The sequence below is a fragment of the Phascolarctos cinereus genome, unplaced genomic scaffold (assembly GCF_003287225.1).
Source record: "Phascolarctos cinereus isolate Bilbo 61053 unplaced genomic scaffold, phaCin_HiC Scaffold_7;HRSCAF=346, whole genome shotgun sequence".
Classification (NCBI taxonomy): domain Eukaryota; kingdom Metazoa; phylum Chordata; class Mammalia; order Diprotodontia; family Phascolarctidae; genus Phascolarctos; species Phascolarctos cinereus.
Window position 1 is genome coordinate 179,901,031 of NW_027556180.1, and position 27,486 is coordinate 179,928,516.

The following is a 27,486-nucleotide window of genomic DNA, read 5'->3' on the forward strand; positions in this document are numbered from 1 at the left end:
TTTTTTAAACATAACCCACACACAGACACAACAAGGAGAAATCACTTCAGTCGAACCTCAGTAACCTCTTACACTTAGCTGAAGGGAGAAAATGACCCTGGGATGATGTTGTAGCTAATGTGTTGGTATATTCTGGACCTATTTCTCACATTGCTCTGTGCCCCCAGCAGCTGCTGTGAGTGTGGAATTTCCATTGACTTCAGCAGAGAAAGGGCTGCAATCAAATCAGCTCTATGGAGGGAAGGGGGGGGGGAAGGAGACTAGATACAGGTCCTTAGCTGACAAAACGGAGAAATACAATGCTGAAGATGGGGTGAGTAATCACATCCCTATTCAGATGAGGCTGCAGCAAAGTGGAAGACAAACAATCGCAAGATGGGTCAAGGCTACTTTCTGCAGAGAAGGGCATGTGATATTATCTGATGAGAGACATGTGATTGTTCCTTCTTTCCAGCAGCAAGTAAGCCAGATGGGTTTGATGAACTTGGAAAAATGGAAACGTTACCAAGGTAAGAACTAAACAACTGAGCTGTGACTTGACTGAGCAATGTTAAGGTTATAATGTGAATTTAGAGGGCTAAAAGTGGAAATTTTTTTAAGTATGAATTTAAAAAATGTTTCTGAGCTTTACAGATGGGGAAAACAAAAAAGTTTTCAATTAGTCAATATTCATGACTCTGAGAGGAGACTTTTTAAGATCTCATAATGAAATCTTACCTTGTTTGTAAAGAAAAACAAACAAAACAAAACCTTAGGAAGATACTTTTCACAGTATGAAAGGAGGCAAGGAATGCATTAACTGTAGCAGCAACCTCTAGGACTGTCTGAAATATTCTCAGCATAAGGGACACTTGCTATTAACAGAGAAGACAAAGGACAGCATAGAACCAGAAAACTGAGTTTTGAGGTCGACCATGATCTGAGAAAAGAGAATGATGTTGACTTCTGACAAATATAGTAAAAAGGCAGTGAAGGGTGATAAAAAGAGTACCAGGAAGTCCTGGATTCAAGTCTGTATTTATACACTTAAATAGCTTTGTGCTGGGGCAGCTAGGTGGAGCAGTGGATAGAGCACTGGCCCTGAAGTCAGGAGGACCTGAGTTCAAATTCAGCCTCAGACCAAATACTTGACACTTCCTAGCTGTGTGACCCTGGGCAAGTCACTTAACCCCAACTGCCTAAAAACAAAAACAAAAAAAAAATAGCTTTGTGCCTCTAGGCAAGTCACCTAACCACTGTATACCTCAGTTTCTTTATAAAATGGTAAGAATAATAGCAGCTACCTCCTAGGGTTGTTGTGAAGATCAAAAGAGATAATATTTGTAAAGCACTTAGCACAATACCTGACATGTATCAGGCTATATATAAGTGGTGGTAGCAGTAGTAGTAGTAGTAGTAGTAGTAGTAGTGGTGGTGATGGTGGTAGTAGTGTTAGTAATGGTAGTAGTAGTAGTAGCAGTACTTTCTGTCAGGATTGTACTTCCCTGCTGCCTTAAGAGAGACTACAATGACAAAGTTCCTATATCCATTAAAAGTGACTGGGATGGAGGGAGAAATAAGGTGGGGGAGTGGATGATGATTGATCTTCTTCCACTGACAAGTACTTTGTGGAAGCCTTGGTTCTAATTTATTTACATCATGTCTTTCTATGCATCCCTTTAAAATGTCTTCTTCCTCTTTCAGTTGCTCTGCCTTTCAACACAGCATTTTTAAGACTGAAAGTTTTCCAAAATGAGCAAACTTATACAGTGCTTTGAGATCTCCTCTTGCTAGAGTTTCAATTATGAATTCAGAATGAAATGGAAAAACAGTTCAAGACAAATGCTCTTCAGGAAGAATGAGTGAGTTTGTGTATGTATTTGTGTGTGTGTGTGTGTGTGTGTGTGTGTGTGTGTGTGTGTGTGTGTTTGAGGATTAGTGATTCATAAAGCTGGATTTGGAGCAATGGATTTTAGTCTCAGTTTGTAATATTAATATCATCCCAGGAGGTTTAGAGCTCCTTTTTTTTTCCTTTAGTGAAACTTCAGATATAAACTAGAACAATATGCATACCTGACTTAGGGAAAACAAAGCAACAAATAATGACAACAACAACAGAAATGGAACTTCTAAATGAATTAACGTTCCTAGTGAAAAAACTCATCAATATTTATTGCCTTCAGTTCATTTAAGACAGTCCCATATCCTTTTGAGAAAAGCACTGTCTGATTAGCCATTCTTTGGTATTTGCAGACATTTTATTTTTCTCTCTTCTTTCCAGATCCTGACTTTGAGCCATGACTTTTTGCATGTGATTTTTAACAACCAGTGCTAAGGAGAGATGGAGGTAGAGATCAATCCTCAAATGAGATCTATATATTCCTCATGGGTTTTATTTCCCCTAATAGCTCTTTCTGCCATTTCTGTGGGGACCTCTTTACACAGAAGTAGTGTAGGGTGAGGGAGCTATCTACTAACCATCTGCTACATCTTGATTCAACATCTAATTTGTACAAAAGACACTATTAGAGAATATAGGAGAGATGCAAGGAAGCACAAACTGATATATGGTGATAAGTTTGGAGTCATCACATGATGTAACTTATGTCTTCCCATGAGGTGGGTAACATTCATGAAAAACAAAATTTGGAGTTAGGAGAGACTTTAGAGCTCATCTCATCCACCGCCTTCATTGATGAGCAAAATGAGCTTCAGACAAAATCACAGAGGTAAATAGAAAATCACTCACAAAATTCTCTACCAGGTCTTCTGCCACTTTTCAGTGTTTTCTTTTTTCTTTTTCCATAATAACATTAACTTAGGGGAACAGTTCCAAACTGTTTCCCAGAATTCTTAGGCCACTTCACCAATATTATATTATTGTACATGCTTTAATGCAGCCTATGGGGTATAATCTTATAACTCACAGCCACACCCAAGGAACATTGGTATATATATATATATATATATGTGTGTGTGTGTGTGTGTGTGTATGTATGTATATATGTATGTATATATGTGTGTATATGTATGTATAGATGTATGTATGTATGTATGCATATATGTGTGTATATGTGTGTGTGTGTGTGTGTGTGTATGTGTATATATAGAGAGAGAGCTGTATACAACATATCTAGGATTGATTCCATAACCTAAGTTGCCATCCACACCTCAGGTTGTATGATTTTTTTTAAAGGAAATTGTTCACTTTCTTAACCTCCTAAGAAATAATTTTGTTAGGGGCCCATAATTCATGGCAAATTTCAGGAAGGATATCCAAAGAGATTACTGCCCTGCCACATAAGATCCTCAGATAATAGACTTAGAGTTGGAAGAAATGTCAGAGACTATCTCTAGTGCAACTCATTTAATAAATGAGAAAACTGAGGCCAAGAGAGGTCAAGTGGGTAAAAAATTGGAAATTGAATAGATGCCCATCAATTGGGGAATGGCTGAACAAGTTGTGGTATGTGATTGTCATGGAATACTATTGTGCCATAAGAAATGATAAGTAGGATTCAGAAAAACCTGGAAAAGACTTACATGAACTGATGCAAAGTGAAGTGAGCAGAACCAGAACATCATACATAGTAACAGCAGTACTGTACAATGATCAATGGTGAATGACTTAGCTATTCTCATCAATACAATGATCGAAGACAATTCTGGACTCCTGATGAAAAATGCTATCCATGTCTAGAGAAAGAACTGGGGTCTGAATGCAGAAGAAATATACTTCTTTTTACTTTCCTTATTTTTCCTGTGTCTATGTGTGTGTGTTTGGGGGGAAGGAGTACTATATTTTCTTTCACAACATGGCCAACATAGAAACATGTTTTGCATGACTGCACTTGTATAACCTACATCAGATTGCTTTCCTTATCAAGGAGGAGTAAGGGGAAGAAGGGAGAGAGAATTTGAAATTCAAAATTTAAAAAAAAGAATGTTATTTTTCCATTATATTTGAATTTATTTTAAATAGAAAATAAGAAAAGAAAGAAAAAAAATTTTCATGTACTCAGCAGAACATAAGAGAGGATTCAATATAAAACAATAAATTTCCATTTCAAGAAAACATGCATAATAAATACTACATATTATTTTCAAAGCTGTTCATCTTTGCTTCCTTGTATGCTTTCTTTTGTTCTCAGCTGTGCACTTTTTACTTTCTATTTCCCCTTCTTCCCGCTCCCCAAATGCTACAATTAAGTGTATGTGTATATATATGTATATGTATGTATATGTGCTCATTTCCATTTATCATATATTTCTCTGTAGGTGAATAGCACCTTCCTTTATAAGTCCAAGTCTTTCCATAGTTTTGTAAATCCACCAGCCCATCATTTCCTACACCACAACAATATTCTGACCCAATTACATTCTGTCTGGGAGATTGTGTTTGAGATTTTTCCCCCTAATTTTTTTTTGCATTCCCTCTATTCTTGTCTATATAGGCTTTATTTATACAGGAAAATTTTAGTTTAAAATAACCAAAATTATTCATTTTGTACTTCAACACTGCTCTTATCTTATAATATTTTTTCAAATCTGATACCCCTGAATCTAGTTGCTTCACATCTTTTCCCCCTAATTTCCTTGAAATTCATGACTCTGTGATATTCCAAATAAACCTTGTTGTTATTTTTTTCTGACTCAGCAAAAAAAAAAAATTTTAGTAATGTAATTGGAATGGTATTACATAAATAGATTGGTTAGGTACAATTGTCATTTTTTTTATTATATTAGCTTTACCTACCCATGCACAAAAAATGTTTTTCAATTATTTCATTCAAATTTTGTATGAAAGGTATTTTGTGTTTGTATTCATATAGTTCTTATGCGTGTTAATACTCATTTTTATAGTATCTAATTATTTTATATGCTCTAAAACTATTTATTGATTAACGTGGCTGACACACAGTATAGTTTCATTATTTTTCTCTTTTTATTAAAACTGATTTTAGTTTTAACTTTGTCTAAGATCATGATTATTATCCCTGCTTTTTTTACATAATAAATTCTGCTCTTGACACTTATTTTATATTTGTGTATTTCTCATTTTTATAGCATTTCCTAAAAGAAGCATATTGTTGAATTCAATTTTTTAATCTGCTATCAGTTTCCATTTTATGAGTAAATTCATCCCATTCATGTACTAAACTATAATTACTTGTTATATATTTCCCTCCCTATTTTCCTCACTATCCTTCTCACCCTATTCCTAACCCTCCTTACTCCTCTACTTTACTTCTACCCCACTACTTTGCCCTCCTATTCTTTAACCTACTCCTCCAGAATCCCTCCCTTCTCTATCCCATTCTTATTAATCTACACACCCTTCCATTACCCCCCCCTTATCCTATTCTCTATCCCTCCCTATCCTCTTGCCCTCTTATTTCTTTTTTAATTTAGAAGATTTTTATACCCTTCTAGACATAGATATGTATATATATGTATAGATATAGATAGATAGATAGATAGATAGATAGATAGATATAGATATATATGTATGTATGTATTGTTTCCTCTTTAACTCTTTCCTGTAGGGTTCCAGAGTAAGGTTCCAGAACTACCTGCCCTCCTCACCCATCTAATTCTTCTGTATCAGTTATTCCTCTCACACTTCACTTATACAAAAAAATTACTCTTTTTGCTTTTTCCTACATCTTTTTTTCTTTTTAGAATCACATCATATTCAGCTGTATTCCACTCTTTAATGACAATCTTAGACATATGTTTTACATTTCCACATATAAAAAGTAAACAATTCATCCTTATGGAGTCCCTTGTAATTAGTCTTTGACGTTTACTATATATTTCTCTTGCATTTTGTATGTCAAATTTTCTATCTAGTTCTGGTCTTTTTGCAATAAAATCTTGAAAATCTGTCAATTCATTGAATATCCATTTGTTGTTGTTGTATAGGATTATACTTAACTTTGGTAGGTATGATATTTTCAGCTATAACACCAGTTCTTTTCCTTCTTGATATATAGTGTTCCAAGACCTGTGCTCTTTTTAGTGTAGCCACTGCTAGGTCTTGTGTAATACTAATTATGGCTTCACCATATTTAAATTCTTTTTTCTTTTTAATTTTTTTAAATTAATTTATTTTGACTTATCAACAATCACTTCCATATGCTTTTGAGCTTAAAATTTTTATCCCCCTTCCTCCCCACCACCCTCCCCAAGATGGCACACGATCTGATATAGGCTATACATTTACATTCCTATTAAACATATTTTTTCATTAGTGAAGTTGTAAGTAAAAATTAAAACCAATAGGAGGAACCATCAGAAAGAGGAAACAAAACTCAACAGAAGAGAAAAAAAATTCAACTTTCACAGTTATGGTTACTATCTGTGTCTTTTTCTCCATCCTTTTTTCCCCCTGTTTATGCTTTTCTTTCTCCTTTCTCTTCCCCCTCACTAGTGTTTTGCTTTTGACCACAGCCTCCTTCAGTCTCTCCTCCCTTCTATTATCCCTTTCCCTTTTCTTCTCCTTTGCCCTTACTGCTTCTTCCCTCCCTTTTGTCCCCCCTCCCTTTTCTTTCCCCTTTTCCCTCCTACTGCCTATAGGGCAAGTTAGATTTCTATACCTAACTGATTATGTTATTCCCTTCTTGAGCCAAATCTGATGAGAGTAAGGTTCAAACAATGCTCACCCCCCTCCTTCTTTCCCTCTGCTGTAATAGGATTTTCTGTCTTTTCCTGTAATGTAATTTACCCTTGTCTGCCTCCTCCTTTCTCAGTACATTTTCTAAGATCAGACTAATCCACTTACTTGGATCCATTTAACCCACTTGATTAGATTTTTGTTTATCATTACATCAAAGTCAACTAATATCCACCCCTTTATGTATACTCCTTTAACATGGTGTAATAACAATACAGTTCTCAAGAGTTGCAAGTGTCATCTTCCCTTGTAGGGATGTAAACAGTCCCTTATTAACAACATTTTGTATCTTTCTGTCCCATTTACCTTTTTATGTCTTTCTTGAATCTTGTACTTGAAGATCAAATTTTTTGTTGAGCTCTGGTCTTTTTATCAGGAAGGTTTGGAAGTCCCCTATTTCATTGAATATCCATCTCCTCCCTTGAAAAATCATGCTCATTTTTGCAGGGTAGTTGATCCTTGGCTGCAATCCAAGCTCCTTTGCCTTATGGAATATCATGTTCCATGCCCTGCGTCTTTTAATGTAGAAGCTGCAAGGTCCTTTGTAATCCTGACTGTGGTTCCATGATATTTAAATTGTTTCTTTCTGGCTGCCTGTAACACCTTCTCTGGTAATTTTGGAATTTTGCTATTATATTCCTTAGCATTTTCAATTTGGGATCTCTTTCAGGTGGTGAGCGTGTATTCTTTCTATGGTTATTTTACCTTCTGGTTCTAGGACTTCAGGGCAGTTTTCCTTTATGATTTCCTGAAAGATACTGTCCAGGCTCTTTTTTTCATCATGATTTTCAGGTAGTCCAATGATTTTTAAATTGTCTCTCCTGGATCAATTTTCCAGGTCAGTTGTTTTACTGATGAGGTATTTTATTTTTCATCTATTTTTTCATTTTTTTGTTTCTGTTTGACTGATTCTTGCTCTCTCATAGAGTCATTAGTTTCCATTTGTCCAATTCTAGTTTTTAACAGATTGTTTTCTTCTGTTAGTTTTTGTACTTCCTTCTTCAATTGGCCAATTGTATTTTTAAGGGATTTGTTTTCTTCAGTGTACTTTTTTTCCAGTTTGCCAATTGTGTTTTTTAGGGACTTGTTTTCTTCAGTGTACTTTTTTTCCAATTGGCCAATTGTATTTTTTAAGGACTCTTCTACCTCTCTCATTAGACTTTTAAAATACTTTTTGAGCTCTTCTAAGAAGGCTTTTTGGGCTTCAGACCAGTTCATATTCCCTTTTGTTGCTGAAGATGTGGGTTTGTTGACAATGTCGTCCTCTTTAGAATTTTTGTCTTGATCTTCCCTCTTCTCATAATATGAATCTATGGTATGTTTCTTTTTACTCATGCTTTCTTTATTCCCTGGCCTTTAAAGAGATTGAGCTCTCCTGCTGGGGAACAGAGCACTGACCCAAGCTTCTTGTGTTGGGAGCCTAGGTCTTGGTCACTGGCTTTGTGTGCTGGGGCCTCTTATGTTGGCAATTGGAGGCTACAGGGTTTTGGCAGCTTACCTCATGTTGGGCTGGAATCAGCAAGGCTGGAACTTTCAGGCAATTCTAGGTTGCCTGTTTTCTTTTCATTTAGCTTTCTTCAGCTCCTTTTAGATGGGTGCTGTAGGGTGTTTATCTGCCTGGGGCCCCTTGCAATGCTGCCTCCCTTGTTTCTAATAGTGCACTGGGAGATTCCTTTGTGGTAGAGTGCCAGGCACCTAGTAGTTTTCTGAGCTGGTTTGCACCAGTTTCCCTGCACTCACTGAGGCACTTGGAGGTCCAGGTGTTGTTGTTTGCCTGCTCCACCACCTGGGCTTCAGGATCTGTTCCTGGTTGAAAGTTGGAGGCTGTAGGGTTCTGACAGCTTACCTGGTTGGTCTGGAATCAGCAAACCTGGGACTTTAGGAAGACTCTAGTTTGTTTCTTCAGCGCCCTTTCAGATGAATGCTGCAGGGTGCTTATCCACCTGGGGCCCTTTGTAGTGCTGCTTCCCTTATTTTTCCTGAGGCACTGGGAGACCCATTTGCTGGGCTGCTGCACTGCTGTTCCCCATCTTTCTTCTAGTTCAGCTGTTCCAGGTTTTTTTTTCCTAGGGTGATATTTTCTAGGTTTTCAGAGGTTGATAGGGGAGGGTGAGAGTGACTACCTTTTTACTCCGCCATCTTGGCTCCCGGAAGTGGAAGCCTCAATGCAAATTCTTTCGGAGTAAGGGGTGAAGATCTCAGCTTCTGCAACTGCTTCCTGCTGGCAAGGGGCATAGAGCTATCCCTGCCTCAAGGAGGTTCCAAAGAGGAGGTTGCCTGGAACTAAGTACAGGCTGCATGCAAGGGACAATGTGGGGACATTGGCTGATACTCGTTGTTTGCTACCAACTGTAGGTGAATGGCCCATAGTCTGGAAGACATAAATCTGACAAAAAAAACTGCAGGGCCCAGATATAAAGCAGTGACTAGATTTAGGGCCCAACTTTCAGAGGATAAAACATCCTTAGCTCTGTTTGGTTTCAGATAATTCAGATAATCCAACCATGCAGTTTCAAATCCACTTCATAGCCAGAGTCAGGAGTAGCCCAGTGGGTAACATTCCCTTTCAAAGGAACATAAAGGGGAAACTGAGCCAGGAGGATCCCATCTTAGACTGAGGCTAAAATTGTCCTCTCAGCTTTCCCAATGCTGACTTTCTACCAGTATCACCTTCTCTGAGTAGCTTGTGGCATTTCTGTCAGATGGTGGATTGATTATCCATGGATTATGACCCATCAGACAACTCAAAATAAAATCCTATCAGCTTTTACCTCAAACAGCAAGTTTTACTAATCACAGCTTAGGAAAAAAATTTCCAGGATTTCCATCTCAATCTTAAATTTGCCCTGGTGTAAAAAGCCAATCATTAGAGATTTCCATACACTTGCAAATTCTCAGCAAGTCATACAGAACCCAAACAAACTTTTTGGCTAGTTTACACATTAAAACAATAACCAACAATAGCTAAATTATTTTAGTGGTAACCAAATTATGAAAAGTTGCTTGACATAACTAATATAGAAAGTTCACAAATTTGAAACTTCAAACAAACTCATTACCAATCAGGTAACTTCAGTTTTGTTAAATGCACTTCCAAATTACTTTACACAAAGAATCAACATCTCATTATTAACATTTAAAACTACAAATTTAAAAGAGTGTGCTTACCCAAGTTTGGAGGCTAGCTTCATTACCTGAGCAGGATGTGCTGAACCTGGGTGATGCTTCCAGGCAAAGGTTGCTCCAGAGTCCAAGGCCATTGCCTGTGGGGCCCATCCTGTAGCTGCTTCCCCTCCTCCCTCCTTCCTTTCCCAGGTGGGGGGGGTGAAATCAAAGGTGAGGGGTGAAGGGTGAAACTCTCTTGGGAGAAGAGGAGTTAACAGATACCCTCTTGACTCAAGGGAAGGGAGTGACCAGGTTGTAAAGGTGTTTCAAAACTCCTTGATGACCAAAACCTCTAGAATCTGCCAAGATATTTTTACCTGTTCTAACTTTCCTTACAACTTCCATGAAGGAGAATTCAGATGGGCAGAGGGAAGGGAGTAAGTAAGCCTCAGGGAACCAAAAAGCAACTGCAGTTTTCCCCAATTCCCTAGTGCCACAGTAATTAACAGAATTGAGCATATACTTCTGGATAGGGCATCCGTCCTTGGCCTCTATGCTGTGGAAGGTGTGCCCAGGTCCATGGCTTTGAACCGATCCAGTGGACGGAGAGCCTGAGAGTGTCAGGCCAAGTATGAGACAGCCTCGTAACTGTCTGCCAGAAAAGCACTTCCAAGCCTTGGTGGTTGGAGAGTAACCCAAACTGCAGAGCAAGAAAGGAGGGGAGGGGGAAGGCTTACATACCTTTCAATCTTGCTGGAGAAGAACTTGGGTTTATGCAGTTTCCCCGTATGGGCCACCAAAATGATGCAGTTTAGAGGTTCAGGGGTCCTGGGATACCAAAATCACAACATGTGTGTCCTGTCTGAAAGAATTTGACCCAAGCCTTCTTTCAGCCAAAGACAAGGTTTATTAGAACATCCATCATATTTGGGAAGACTCTTAAGGAGTCTGACCATGAGTAAGCATTGGCTAGATTATGAGAATCTAAGTCTTTTTTTTTTCTTGTTGCTCATAATATTTTCTCCTTAATGTGGGGGTTTGGGAATTTGGCTATGATATTCATGTAGATTTTCCTCCGAGGATCTCATTCAGGTGGTGATTAGTAGAGTTTTTTTTTCTATTCTTACTTTCCCCTCTTGTCCTAACACTTCAGGACAATTTTAAAAAATTATTTCTTGTATTATTGTATCAAGATTCCTTTTTTTTATCATAGCTTTCAGGTAGTCTGATTATTGTTGTTTTCTCTTCTTGATCTATTCTCCAGTTTTCTTTCTTATATGATGTTGCATGTTCTCTTCTATTTTTTTCATTCTTTATATTTTGTTTTATTATTCTTTATATTTGTGTTTATATTTGTTTTTGTTTATTTATGTTTATTATAATTTATTATAAAAATTTATATTTTGTATCTATTTTTATTCTTTATGTTTTGTTTTATTATTTCTTGGTCTCAGTGGCTTCTGCTTGCCCAATTCTAATTTTCAAGGAATTGTTTTCTTCCTTAAGATTCTTGATCTCCTTTTCCAGTTGTTGACTTTCTTTTCATAATCTTCTTGGGTTTTTTTTTTACTTTAAAAAATATCTTCAGTGAATAGAGCCCCTGCCCTGGAGTCAGAAGGACCTGAGTTCACATCTGGTCTCAGACCAGATACTTGACATTTACTAGCTGTGTGACTCTGGACAAGTCACTTAACCCCAATTCCCTTGACAAAAAAAAATAGTAAAAAAAATCCTCAATCTCTTTTATTTGATTTTTGAAGTCCTTTTTGAGTTCTTTTTGGGCAGGTGACTATTTGATGTTACTCTTTGGTGTAGGAGAGGCTTTTTTTTTTGCTTCAGTTTCCTCCTTCAACAATGAACTGAGACCTAGAACTCAGCTTTCCTGTAAGTGCCCACAGCCAGCAGTATCCCCTCTCCACTGCTTCACTCACAAGGGGAGTGCTGGTTCCATCTTACCCAGGACTGCATCTTGGCAGCACAGCTGCATCTGGCATCCCTTTTCAGCAGAAGATCCCTCAACCTTTCCCTGCTCAGACACCTGACTCCAACCCCACACTCACACTGTTCAGGAGGTGAAAATTCCTATGGCTGAGGTTGAGGCTACCTCCCAACCCCGCTGTCCTCAGGGCTAGCAGCTAGCTCTTTCAAATGGAGTTGGCCTGGAGGTGCTTACACTTCACTCAGGCAGAACCTCTGTCCTGGGATCTTTCTTCATATCTTCTCTAGTTGTCCCAGGAGGACCACCTTTCTGCCCCAACTCTTGTTTATTTTTCTCACTCTACATTGACCTTGAGGCATCATTTTGTCTTGTTTGTGGAGGAAATCTGGAGAGCTTGGAATTTTCTGACCTACTCCATTATCTTCCTAGAGTTCTCTCTAGCTTAAAAAATGAACATTAAAAAATTTATGTGTAATTTTAACAAAATAAAATATTAAAAGAAGAGAAGTCAAGTGAATTGCCCAAGATCACACAAGCAGTAAGTGGCAGAGATAAGATTTAAATCTACGTCCTCTGTCTTAATTTTCAAGTAATTTTTTTCCTCTATGCTATGCTTCCTTAATATATTTACACTTAAATGAACAAATGGAACATATTACCCAAGAGATTAGGTAGTAATGTATTACATGACAAACCATAGCTAGTTCCTGGAAAGGCACTATGTTAAAAAGGGAAAAGCATTAGCTCTAGAGACAGAGGCCTTATTTTCAAATCCCACCTTTGATGTTTGCTAACTTTATGATTTTGAACTCCCTTGGACTCATTCTCCCCATCTTGAAAATAAAGCAGTGGGACTACATGACCTCTGAGATCCCTTCCAGCACTAAGTCTATGCTACTATGATCCTCCCCATGACATAATTTTCTGTGACTAGCATCCATCCTTCAGGAGCTACTTAGTATTCTCTATGTATGGTGGATGTAATAGAAAATAAACACCCACCTTTATTAACTAGGTCTGATTAGATCAGATGTGTCCCTCATACATAAGATCTCTCAGGTCTTAGTTGATATCTGGGTCTACTCATCATCTTGTGGCAATGGAATCCCACCAGCTATGAATTTGAATTATACCAATGTTGAAGATTCTGCTAGTATATATCTATCATACCTCCAACAAATATACTCACACAAATTCCCATAGCTGCAAAAAGAAGAACAAATGTTTATTTGGGTTGGCTCTCAAGAGGAGGGCAAGGATATCTTTTTGTACAGAGAAACAAGGGGACTATACTTTGTATAGATTTTATGTATTTTTATATGTGGATATGTCATTTCCCTCAATAAAATGCCCATTTCTTGAGAATGAAAATTATTTCATTTTTATCCTTGTTCCCATCACCTAGGACAATATTTAACATATTGTTGGCACATAATGAATGCTCATTGATTGATTGATTAATCAATCTTTGTACTTTGCTGCTTTGTACTCACACTGTGAGGAAGTGACAGCATCATCCTTTAGTCCTCTAAGCCAAATCTCTAGGAATGCCCCAAAATCAGGAAAAAAATTAATCTAACCTGCAGGGAGAAAGGAGGCAGGTAGAGTGGTGCTCCTTCAATAGAGGAAAGTGTTAGCACAGAAATACAAGTAACCCAGAGAAGTAATGAATTCCATCAGATATTTGACTTTGTAAGGGACATGCCCTTATTTCTGTCACATGGTGGTTACATTCCTTTGGATACTTGCTGAGAGGGTACTATAGTTGTATGTATAGTGTTTTGAGACTGTTCACAGAACCCTCCAGTTTTCATTAGAACAGAGACACATATTTGGATGGAGAGGAAGATTGACCAAAATAAAACTGGCAAACGGCACATTTGAAATTGTCTTAACGGCCTCAAAGTTTTCCCTTCTGTTTGTTTTGTATGTGCTCCACTGGTTCATTGACCTTTTGGAAAAGTCAACAGAATATCAATCATCACATATGTGTCTCATGTCACATCTTATATATACAGTGTGGCAATGTTTGGTATAAGGCACCAGAATCAGGGTCAGCCTCACATGTCACTAAATCTGGTTTGTTATAAGTATATAATTCAGATTCAGCAGCCAACTGAACATTTAATTTGGCACTTTGAGACTCCTACCCTTTCCTGAGGGTGCTTCTGATAGCATCTTAGATATGATAAGAACACAGAGCTGGGCAGCCTTTTAAGACTAATTGGGGTAGCCATCTTCAGTCTAACTGGTATGACTTTAGCTCAATATGCATTTTTAGTGTTCTTCTTAGGAGACTTGAGTCATTTCAGACATTCTCTAAGAAAAGCAATCTTTTTTTAAGCACCTGAGTAATATCACCAGGCACTTAAATCTGAATCTTATTCTATTATATTGTGCATGATTATTGTCATTAGTGTTTTTGCACCAGCTGTCTTCATTTGTAAGGACTAGCAGTGCTAAATAAATGGTGACGAAACAGGTGTCTGTTTATGAGATGGCCTATGTGTGTCCCACTTAATGAAGTAACAAATTTAGCTTTTGTCTCCCCAAACATTGAGAAAGTTACTGGTATTATTATTAATGATAGCAGTAGCTACAGTGGCAAGAACGTTATGTGTGCCAGGCACACCAATGTCCAGGAAGCAACTATGTCCAGCCCATGCCTTCACAGAGATTGGAATGAAGATGAGAATGAGAAAATATGGTGAAAAGGAAAAAGGTATACTAAGGTCCCATGAGTCAAAGCAAAACACATCAAACTTCTTTGTTCTATCCAGCCTACTATTCAGTATGGCATAAGGAAGATGCTGATTTGTTTGTTTGTTTGTTTGCTTTGTTTTGTTTTGCTTTTTTTAGTGACTGAGAGGTAGATTTTTCAAGGAAGCAGCTTGTATAAAGGCTAACTTATTAGAGGCTCACAAAAGTATTTTTTCCTTTCTCAATGACAATTGCTTACCCTCATCCCTTATTGAACCTGAGATAGAATTCTAATGTTTTAAGGGGTAATTCATCCTACTTTCTCAGGGCCCCCCAGGGATTTATGTAATATTACCTGAAAAATGAAGGAAGAATTAGGCATAATTTGTTTACTAATCATCTATCAATGAATAAATAGACATTTGTTATTGTCTGTTTTTTGCCAAGCACTATACCAGGCACTACAGATGGAAAAACATAAATGAAACAACTTCTGACCATAAAGAGCTTATACATTCTTTCAATATCAAGTTGAGAGGTAGTTTAAACTACTATGTTTTGACTCCTGACTCTTGGATAGAGTGGTGCTGGGCAATATCATCCTAGCCAGTGTGTTGATTTTTGTCACAACTGTACATATTGGTTACAAAGGAGGCTTCTTTGGCCCAGAAGGAAGAGTCAGTGGAAAGTGAGACTTATTTTCTAAGTGCTATCAATAAATCGCCTATATATTCCTATGCTTATTCAATTCAATTCAATCTAATGAATATTTTTAAGGCCAGTCCCAATTAAAATCCTTCCTTCTACAGGAAGCCTTTACTAATCCTCATCAATTCTCAAGAGTTTCTGATTATCTTGAATTTATACCTTGTACCTAGCTTGTTTGCACATAGTTGTTTACAGGTTGTCTCTTTAATTAGACTGTGACCTCCTTGAGAGCAGGGACTTTTGCTTTTTTTTTTTGTATCCTCATCACTTAACACTGTTCCTAGAACATGATAAGTACTTAATAAATGTCTATGGACTGACTGACTACTACTATATGCCACGCATTGTGCTAGGACCTAGAATTGCTGCATAAGATAGAGCAGCCTTCTTTTTTTTTCAAAACTTTTAGAAATATTTAGCATTTTCTAAAGAGACATATCTCTAAAAGATGTTGTATTGCATAATGTAGTGGAAAGAGCGCTGGCTTTAAAGTTGATGGACTTTGATTCAAATTCCACCTGATTCTACTATCTATATGAAATAGAGTAAGCATGTAACCATCTTGGGTCCCAGTTTCTATGATAATAATAACAATTAATGTTATATCTAAAGTTCTGCAAATCATTTTACATGGTTATCTCATTCAATCTTCTCAAAAGCCCATTGAGACAGGTTCTATTATTATTATTATTATCAGAAACTGAGGTTAGAAGAGGTTAAATGATCTATAAAATGAGAGAGTTAGACTAGATGGATGCTGGAGCCTTTTCAGATCTGGATCTCTGATACTATGATCCAATTCTCAAGTGCATCAAGAGAGTCACCAGATTGAGTCTATGCAATGTTTGCAAGCTGTTTGAACACTATTGCTAGAACAAAGCTTTGAACAGTGGTGGCAGGTACATCTGAAATTTCTAGATGTCTATGGTCATCTGTGATTGAATTGTGCCCTTCAGCCAGTCCAGGAGGTATCTAAGTCCATGCATTGATTCATGTTTTGGGCCACAGCAGCTGAAGGAAGATGTGACTTCTAAAAACAAAACAAAACAAAATAAAACAAAACTGGATTTTACTTAAAGACTACTGGTATTTTTTAGTCAGTAATGATTCAAGTATGAGCTTGTCTATGATTAGCTTAGGCAACTATGTTTCTTGTGGACACATATATATGCACTGCTTCCTTCCTTGTAAATTCAATATTCACTTCTAAAAGTCTCTACTACCTTAGGTCATAATGCATACTTAAATCTGATATTGTTCAATAGCAAATATATGTCAGATACAAGGTTATATGAAATTACTTCTTCCAACTCTGAGAATCCTATCATTCTATGATTTTAAAGCTCTTATCATCTTAAACTATTAATCTTATCTATCAATCAATCAGTCAATATACATTTATTAAGCGCCTGTTGTATGTCAGGCACTCCTCACAGCAAGCTTAGTGAGATTAGTGACTCCCTTGAAAAGTAATAATATCAACTCTTCAGCTGAATACCAACCACCCTTCTTCCTAACCTTTCCAACTTTTGTATAGTACATGCTCTGAAAAAGATAACTCTTCCAACCTCTGTATCAGCCAGGTTTGTTGTTCCCTATAGTTTTCTTTTATTCACTAGGAGAGAACTTTGTATTCAGCAAGAATACAAGAACTTTAGATGTGAATAACCCTATCACTACACTAGGATGGCATGTATCATAGGGTTAGAGACTGGGCCTGTGATTTCATTAATTTAGAAAACTCTCAAGTGAGAAAATTCCCTCTACTGAATCAAGTTAATACCTTCCCTGCAACTTACTTTCTTAGGGAGGTACCTAGAGCACTGAGATGTTGTGTGACTTGTCAAGGGTAATGTCACCAGTATGTATCAGAGATGGGAATTGAACCCAGGATTTCCTGGCTCTGAGGCTGGCTCTAAATTCACTATGCCATGCTGCTTCCGGATCATAAATATACCTTTGGAAGGGACCTAAAAGGTCATGTAGTTCAGCCCTTTTATTTTACAGATGAGGAAACTGAGGTACAGAGATGGTAAGTAACTTACCCAAAGTCACAGAGACAGTAATTGTCAAGTTCAAACCCATTTTTTGGCCTCCAAAGCCCTTATCCTTTCCATTGTATGGGAATGAAAGTAGTCTTTAAATATGGTTAGGATACAGTTAATGGGAATGCAGGTAGAAGTCTAAATGTTGATGAAGAACTAGCCTGTCAAAGAAATTAACTGGGGAGGAAAAAACACTCATCCTGGAGTCTATGGTTTGCTTTGGTCTACAATTCTTTTTGATTAAAGGACTAATTCTAAGAAATTATCTCCTTAGAAGAAAAAACATTGTTTGACAGATTCAGCTAAATTACTTCATGGAGAAAAATGAATCATCCACAATTTTAAATAAGGACTTTTTTCAGAGGTGAATTTAAAGTTGTTTTTAATTCATTAGCTCCTGGAAATTTTCAGGGAGGTGTTGAAGCCCAGGGAGCCTCTTGAATCTGTAACAGTAGACCTTTGCTCCTAAGTAAGCACACCCATTTTAAATAAGGATAGATACCTAAACATAGCTCCTTCAAACCTGGTAAACCTGTTTAATTCATATTTGGTCTCTTTGAACCTTCCAGGGCCTGAAGAATTTAAGTAGAAAGACATGTCAAAATGAAAGGCACCTTTGGCTTGTTAATGTTAGTATAAGGATGAGTTAAAAACTACATTAAAAAGCAATTGAAAACAGATTCAGATTAACCAGACAGAATCATTCTTAGAAGATCATAGGTATTAGAGCTGGAAGAGAGTTTAGAGATTAGCTAATCCAATCCCCTCATTTTCTAAAGCCAAATTGATTTCTAGGACTATATTCTCACTTGGTGAGGCTAGGTGCTTTTTCCTAGAATGACTTGGAGAATTTTTGTGGCATTCTTGGATTATGAGCATAACTTACAGTCAGTGGCAGGATTCTGCCATAAAACTTGGAGAATAGAAGAAAGTGGCAAATAAATTGATAATGGGCCATGCCAATGTAATTTTTATCATAATATTTGTACTTTTTTGGTGATCCATCCCCAAGTGGGTGAGAGATAGTGAGGTATATGACTCATAACCGTTAGTTAGGAAAGTAATTTTATCCCTACACAAAGACTAAAGTCTCAAGTCTCTATTGGTTCTTAAGTATTTCCGTAATTTAACTCAGAAGTAGGAAGCAGGTCCACATGGGAGAAAAATATATGAGAGAGAGAGAGAGAGAGAGAGAGAGAGAGAGAGAGAGAGAGAGAGAAAAGGAGGGAGGGAGAGAGGGAGAGAGATGAGAGAAGGATGAGAGAAATCAGAGAGACAGAGACAGGGTGACAGAGTAAAACATTTGGGAAGAATTCGACACAGAGTAGGACATGAAGAGATAGCCTGAGACATAAGCTTTAGGGACCACATGCTGTAGGAAGATTAAATGAGTTCTTCTACACCTGGCCCCAGAGGGCTGTATAGAAATGTCTAGGCTATAGAATCTATTTCAAGCAACAAATAAAAACTAGTCAAAGCAAAGCAGCATACAATGAAGGCATGATAGGTAGAAATGAAAGTTGGAGGGAGGAAGGCATCAAAGTCTGTAACCTATAGGGGGTAGCTTTAAGACCTCAATTAAAAATTATTTCTCATGTAGAATCTGATGACCAAAGTAAGTTTTCCAATATCTTGAACAATAGATTAAAGATGAAATTACCCAAGATGACCAGCTAGGGAACTGGGAAGGAAATCACTACATTGGCTCAGGAACCCATAGGTCATAAAGACAATGAATTCTAGAGGACTGTTAAGATTAATCCTAGAGGACTGTTAAATTGTGGCTAGGAAATTCTATAACCACAAATTAGAACAGAGTTAATATAATGACAAATAGAGAAAAATAATTTAATGGCAGAAGGTGATGAAGGTGAGTAACAAGTATTTTGTAGTTTATGGAAAACTAGAATTAAACTCTAAGGATCTTTGTAAATTGTGCTGTAGCCTACATGGTATATTCTACCATAATGATTCCTTTAAATGTCCTTTAAATAAATAAGGAGTTTTTCTATTATTATTGGAAAACAAAAGGCAGGATGGGCTAAAGAAAATAGCAATTTCCCCACAAAGGAACTGTGGAAATTCTATAATTCTCTAATTTAGATGAGGAAGAATTAGGCCTAAGATGTCTAGGGGTTGTGATTTACATTGGTGGAAGCAGTTGATACACTAGAAGTTCCTATGAATATTAATATATTGAGAAACAAATGCTTGCCAGGTCCCACTTTAGCTCGTCTGAAAGTTTTATAAGGAAAGAGAGCATCAATAATAGAAACACAGAGTCTCAAAGCTCAAAGAAAAAGTCAGATGCCATCTAGTCCAAGTTGCACCTAATCTATAATCCCCTATACACTGTCACCATTACCAACAAGTGGTCATTCAGCCTGCATTTGAAGACTTCCAATCACGCAATTCACAACCAGTGCAATAGAGCCAATTCTACGTTTGTATATTTCTGAATGTGAGGATGTCAATATTGAGTTAAAAATCTGATTCTCTACAACTTCTTTTAAAGTTCTGCCCTCGAGATTGAAACAAAACAATTCTAATCCCTATTCCATATGAGAGCCCTCCTAAGGCTTGAATGCAATCATTGTGAGACCCTCTGTTCTTCTCACCCCCCCAAAAAAAAATCTCTTCTCAGTGCTAAACAGGTGCAGTTTCTTCAATTGATTCTCACATGGCATGGTTTTAAATCCCTTCACTATCCCAGTAATCCTCCTCTGGACATGTTCCAGTTTGTCAATATATCAAGAAGAGTGGGAATTGCCAGGGTGGGAACTCCTTTCAAGAATTAAGATTGCAACCCATTTATAACTTATAGTCTTGCAGAATTGCTGGAGGATAAGAAGTCAAATGATTTACCTGTGGTCATATAGCAAGGAAATATACGAGGAGATATTTGAATCTTGCTTTTTTTTTCTGACTTGATGGCCCACACACTAGTCATTACACCATACTACACCCACATGTGCCTCCCAAATGTGACTCTTAGAATTGAATAAATTAAGTCAGAGGTAGTTTGACTAGGGTATGATGCTGCCACAAATGCAACCTGAGTACATTTTCATTTTCTAAGGCTGCCATGTTATTCTGATTGAAACTCTCAGTTCTTGGCTCTTTCATGTCAAGCTTCTCACATCCTGTACTAGTGCAATTATTTTCTAATGGCAGTAGAATTTTGATTCTTATTTACAATTCATTTTATTATATTGAATACATAATTTTATGTTGTCAAAAACTTCCCAAGGTTCAATTTAGTTATTCAAAGCATTTGTCAAGCGTACTGAGTGAGTCATCTGAAGTTGATAAGCAAAAGATCATCCATTTTGAGCACATCAGACAACATCTAGCTATCTTTAACCAGCAAGCAGAAAGCTAGATGTATAGGAAAACACACTAAATTTTTAGCCAGACTACCTGGGACCAGTCCCAAGCTCTCCTAGTCGTTTCTGTATGACCCTGAAGAAGCTTTTCTGTAGTGGATGTGGCTGAAGAGAAATTTTCCTGAAATTTTCAGAGCTGAATTTTCCACACCTCTTAGAATCCAGAGAACATTATTCTATGCACAAGCTCTCTATGCAGACGACTTCCAAATCTACATAAGCAGCCCTAAGTTCTAGTCACTCATTCCCAATGGCCTTTTGGCTATTTCAGACTGGGTGTCCCGCAGGCATCTCAAACTCAACATGCCTAAAACAACTTTTTGCTATTGTACAGAAACCCATTCCACTTCCTAACTTTCCTGTTACTGACAAATGACTCTTTCAATAAATGGCACTTTAAAGTCGTAATGAGATCCTTACTCCTTCACCCTATAAAGCCAATCAATTACCAAGTCTTGTTTATTCAAATTTCACACCTTTTGCATCTGTCCCCTTCTCCACTCACATAGCTACCATTCTAGCTCAGGTCCCTTATCAGTTCTCTCCTGGATTATCACAATAGCTGTAATAATTGCTCTTCTTTCTTCTTCTGCCCTCTCTAATCCATGTTCCACCCAGCTACTAAAATGATATTCCTAAAGTCTCAGATTAACCATGTTATTATCCAGTTTGATAAATTCCAGGGGCTCCACATAACCTTTGGGATTAAACACAAATTCTTCTGTTTTGCTGGTAAAGCTTGTCACAACTTGACTCCTGCCTGCTTTCCTTTTCTTCCCCACCTGCCTCCCCTACCCCCCCAAGGCAATTGGAATTAAGTGACTTGCACAGGGTCACACAGCTAGTGAGTATCATGAGTCTGAGGCCAGATTTGAACTCCAGTCCTCCTGATTCCAGGGCCAGTGATCTATCTACTGCACCACCTAGCTGCTCCTCCTGCCTGCTTTTCAGAATGTGTATTATGCTCCCATACATATATATGTGTACATACATTTATATACATTGTTGAGAAGCTCTTTACTTCAATGTTTTAGGCCAGAGGTGTTAAGCATTCTTCACAACTAGGTTTTATATGAATATTGTCAATTTTTTTTGATAGCACTGTTGACAGACACTACAAATGCATTCTGTTTGATTTCATTATTTTTGAACTATTTTAGGTAGGCATGTGGCACTAAAAGATTGTATGGTATAGGAGAACACATACTCACTCTGGAGACCAAAGACCTAAGTTTGAATACCATCTCTGAAACTTAATCGTGTATTATGTCCCTGGGCCTCAGATTCTTCTGTAAATTGAGGGGATTAGATTAGATCAGAGATGCCAAACATATGGTCCACTTGCCCCATAGCACTCATGTATGAGTGTTATATGGCCTAAACCAGATTAAAACTTAATTGGGAAATATTTAATGAAATGAATTGAAAAATAATCAAACAGATAATATTGCATTTTAAAACTAAGTCAATCACTAAGTCAATTAAACCCATAAGAATATTTATGTATTTATGTTTATTGGCCCTCACTTCCATGTGAGTTTGACCCCACTGCTCTAGGCAATTCTCTAAGACTAAAAATTGTAGATTTGCCTTGATAGAGGGCATCTCTCTACCAAAGTCTTCACTGTATTAATGAAATCATAAGTCCAGACTCTTTTTCTCTTTCTCTCTCTTTCTCTCTCTCTTATCTATATATCTATGTAGATATCATCTATGTATCTATTATCTATTCAGATGTATGTGTACGTATGTATACGTAAATACACATTGCTTCACTTTGTGTGCACCCAAACTGAGTATAGTCTATGCAAGCTATGCAGGGGCTGGGTCTCTGTACATTGAATCAAAAGTACTACCCCAAAGCATTTGGATTATGTCATAATGAGCATAATTGCTCATTAATTAGGGAAATCCAAGTTTTCCACCAGAAAGCAGACATCATTGCCTTAAACCAGATCTGACAAACATCCCTGAAGTTTAGCTATATTTGGGACCTACTCCAGACTATTCAAAGTGTTGGCAAGCTATCAGGGTGCACAATAATTCATATAAAAGAGATCTCTTTCAGAGGTTCTTAATCGCAGGTCCAAATAAACACAAAAGGGTCCTTGGATAGATTTTCAAGGGACTCATGAACTTGGATGTGGAAAACAAAAACAAATACATATTTTGCTCAAACTTAGCATTTCCATCCATTATTTTTAAAATATCATTCTAAGAAGGGTTCCATTGACTTCCCCAAACTGCCAGAGGAATCCAAAACACAGAAAAATATTAAGAACCTCTGGTCTAAGCATTTTGCTCACTCAATATGAATTAACAGTTGCAGACAACATGATCTTAGATTGCTTAAATAGGAGCAGAGAATCCAGAATATTAGAAGTGATTATCCTGCTAGGTTTTCCTGATCATACCGTATCTGGAGAATTGTGCTCATTTCTAGACTCTGAAGCTTAGGAAAGAAATAGACAATATAAAACATAAGGGGACTTAAAGGAAATAAGAATGTGTAGTCAGAAGAAGAAATTGGGTAGGTGCTCCATGATAATGGCCCTCAAGTACTTGGAGGTCATTTGGAAAAAGAAGATACTTGTTCTGCTTTAACCTAGAAAGCAGAAGTAGGAACAATGGGTTATAATCACAGAAAGGCAGATTTTGATTCAATATAAGGAAATGACTCTTCACTGATAGAGCTATCTAAAAGCATAATGGATTGCTGTAGGACAGTAGTTCTCAAAATGTGGTCCTAGAGACTCTTTCAGTGGATCTACAAGGTCAAAACTATTTTTAAAATACAAAAAAAAAAAAATTATTCACTTATAGCATGATCCATATCAATAGATATAACCCACATAAGTAAAAGTTTTTTTTGGGTCTTCAATAATTTTTTAAGATTGCACAGGGGTCTGAAGATCAAAACATTTGAAAATCACTGCCATAGTAAATAATGAATATTTCATTCACTCATTCACTCACAGGTAGTTGTCGAATACTGGAAGGCTTCAAGGAGATGCTAAATGTTTATTTATTGTAGAGAAGATTCCTAACCAGGTACAAATTGGGATAAATGAAATCTCAGGTCTTTTTAATCTCTAAAAGTCATTATAGAGACTTTAAAAATGATACAATGCCATCTTCTTTTTCCTCTCCATCTAAGAATCATGGGACCTCTCCATCTGAAATGCTATTTAAATCATCTATATCAGATATTTTGTCCATTTGGAGGTAAATTAGAGAATAAGGAGCATATCTTTTCTCTTTGAGTCTCCAGGGCCTACACAGTATTTGGCAGATAGTAAACACAATAATTTTTCTGTCATTAATTTATTCAATAATTCATTGATGCATTCTGTAGACGGCAGTTTGAAATTTGATGTGGACCCAGGAAGCCATGATCTGGTCTGGCCAATGGTAACAATAATGGAGCTCTAGGGTGCTCCCCTCAGCACCACAAGGAGTTTTCTATCACAAATATACAAACTGGGCTGTTGTACTAGATGACCAAAACTCCAGAAGACATTGACTTGGAATCATTTAATTACAGACCTCCATGATGCTAACAGAGATTTAAACACATGGAAGCCTCTGGAACATCTAAAATCTGTGGCATCATTCATAGTACACCTTAGGGACATTCTATGCCACCTCTACCTTTTTCCATACTATTTTCCAATTAGGGAACCTGAATTAGGGCTTCTATAACAAATAGGTCAATCCATACAGGTGGCTCTCTGGCTTTGCTTCCCTCCGTCCAGCATCAGGATAGTAGCGTGACAGGTTGTTAGAAATAGAACCTGACTAGAATGTCATATTCTTTCCAATATTGTCACTTATGGTGAAGGTAGACTAAGAGCCTTCCTCTGTCATACTCTGTCATATTCCTTATGCCATTTTTGTCATCATTTCCATTGCTTGATATTGCATGTTTGCAAAAGTCATAATGGGGCTGAACACACTAAAGCTAATAAGTAATAAACAAACAAACAAAAAAACTAATCTAGGTTTCATTGAAAAATTATAGGAGGTCTTTAACTCCAAGCTTCCACTCCCCTACATTAGCCACTTTTCCCCTGTTCCTATATTCTACCACTTCGCCTATATATTAATCATTTGGCTACCAATCTGACCTCTTTTTGAAAATCTCCAACGGTAGATAACTCACTGCTACATGTTAATCCCTTTCATTTTCAGAAACCTTTAGTTGTTAGGAAGTTCGTGATACTCAAATTTCCCCTTCTCTAGCTTTACTTATTGGTGGGCTTCCATCTGGAGCATGCCCTCCAAATGACAGACTTCAAAAATGGAAAGACGGTGCTCACACCTTCTCTGAGCCTTTACCTGTCACTGTTTCTTTAAGACTTCAGGCCTTCAATATACAGAATTTTCTTTTATATATTATCTCCTCCAATTAGTATGAGCTGCTTCTTTTTGTTTATTTGTTTGTTTTTGCTTCTCTTCTTAGGTTTTTTGTTTTTAGGATTTATTTAGTATTTTATTTCTCCCCAGTGACATGTACAAACAATTTTTAACATTAAAAAAAACAAACTTTGAGTTCAAAATTCTCTCCCTTTCTCCCTCCTTACACCCCCTCTCATTGAGTAGGCAAGCAATTTGATATAGGTTATACATATGTAGTCATGCAAAGCATTTCCATAATATTCATATTGTGAAAGAAAACATAGACCAAAAAAAGGCTCAGGAAAAATGAAAAAAAAAGTATGCTTCAATCTGTATTCAGACACCATCAGTTCTTTCTTTGGGGAACATTTTTCATCATAAGTTCTTCAGAATTATCTTGGATCATTGGGTTGTTGAAAATAGCTAAGTCATTCGCAGCTGATCATCTTACAATATTGTTGTTACTTTGTTCACAGTACATTTATGTCAGCTCATGTAATTCTTTCCAGGTTTCTCTGAAAGCATCCTGCTCATCATTTCTTATAACACTATAGTATTCCATCATAATCACATACCACAATTTGTTTAGCCGTCCCAAAATTGATGGGCATCACCTCAGTTTCCAAATATTTGCCCATGGAAAAGAACTGCTATAAATATTTGTACATATAGGTCCTTTCTTTTTTTTAATCTCTTTTGGGATACAGACATAGTAGTGGTATTGCTAAGTCAAAGGGTATGCCTGGTTTTATAGTCCTTTAGGCATAGTTCCAAATTGCTCTATGAATGATTGAACCAATTCAGAATTACATCAAAAATGCATTAATATCTCATTTTCCCCACATCCCCTCCATCATTTGTCATTTTCCTTTTCTGTCCTGTTAGCCAATCTAATACATATGAGGTAATCCCTTAGAATTATTTTAACTTTCATCTCTCCAATCAATAGTGAGTTAGAGCATTTTTTCCATATGGTTTTGATTATTTCATCTGAAAACTATTCATATTGTTTGATCATTTATTAACTGGGGAATGGCTCTTATTTTTATAAATTTGACTCAGTTCTCTATATGTTGTTATTATTGCTGACTGTATTTCCCTCCATGCTATTTGCACCCTCATTTATTCTATTCTTTCCTTCTTTTAACCTGTCCCTCCTCAAAAGTGTTTTGCTTCTCACCACCCCCTCCCTTAATCTGTCTTCCCTTCTATGAGCACCCCTCCTATTCTCTTATTTCCTTCCCCTCCTACTTCCTGTAGGATGAGATAGATTTCTATACCCAATTAAGTGTATATGTTATTTCCTCTTTTAACCAATTCTGATGAAAGAAAGGTTCACTCACTCCCCCTCCCCTACCCCCTCTTCCCCTCCACTGTAAAAAACTTTTTCTTGCCTCTTTTATCTGAGATAATTTACCCAATTCTGCCTCTCCCTTTCGTTTTTTCCCAGTACATTCCCTTCTCACCCCTTAATTTTATTTTTTTAGATATCATCCCTTCATATTCAACTCACATCTATGGCCTCAGTCTCTATATTATTCTTCTAATTGCCTTAATAATGAGAAAGTTCTTTTAAGTTATAAGTATCATCTTCCCATGTAGGAATGTGAACAGTTTAACCTTATTAAGTCCCTTATAATTTCCCTTTCCTTTTTACATTTTTTATGCTTCTCTTGAGTCTTGTATTTGAAAGTCAAATTTTCCATTCAGCTTGGTCTTTTCATCAAGAATGCTTGAAAGACTTTTATTTCATTGAATATTTATTTTTCCTCCTGAAGGATTATACTAAAAGATGGGTAGGTGACTCTTGGTTTTAATCCTAGCTCCTTTGCCCAATGGAATATAATATTCCAAGTCCTCTGATGCTTTAATATAGAAGCTGCTAAATCTTGTGTTATCCTGACTGTGGCTCCATGATATTTGATTTTTTTTTTTCTGGCTACTTGCAGTATTGTCTCCTTCACCTAGGAGCTCTGGAATTTGGCTATTCCTGGAAGTTTTCATTTTGGGATCTCTTTCAGAAGGTAATCAGTGGAGTCTTTCAATTTCTATTTTACTCTCTGGTTCTAGAATATCAGAGCAGTTTTTCTTGATAATTTCTTTTTCATTTTTTTTCTTTTTTGGCTAGGCAATGTGGTTAAGTGACTTGCCCAGGGTCACACAGCTAGTAAGTGTTATGTGGCTGAGGCTAGATTTGAACTCAGGTCCTCCTCAATTCAGGGCCAGTGCTCTATCCACTGTACCACTTAGCTGCCCCCGATAATTTTTGAAAGATGATATCTAGGCTCTTTTTTTGGTTTCAGTTTCCAGGTAGTCCAATAACTTTTAAGTTATCTCTCCTGGATCTATTTTCCAGTTCAGTTAGTTTCTCCAATGAGATATTTCACATTGTCTTCTACTTTTTTGTTCTTTTGGTTTGTTTTATTGTTCCTTGATTTCTCATAAAGGCATTAGCTTCCATTTGCTCAAGTCTAATTTTTAAGGAATCACTTTCTTCTGTGAACTTTTGTACCTCTTTTTCCATTTGGTGAATTCTGCTTTTGAAGGTTT

The 27,486-nt window shown here is 37.0% G+C and overlaps 1 long non-coding RNA gene across 1 annotated transcript in view; it reads left to right on the top strand.

The window, feature by feature from the left end:
- Positions 1 to 424: 424 nt before the first annotated feature.
- The window catches only part of LOC110209405 (uncharacterized), an 89,909-nt gene continuing 62,847 nt past the window's right edge, over positions 425 to 27,486 (top strand). The window contains exon 1 of the long non-coding RNA XR_002324802.2: positions 425 to 509. This is a non-coding gene — a long non-coding RNA (uncharacterized LOC110209405). The remainder of the gene's footprint in view (positions 510 to 27,486) is intronic.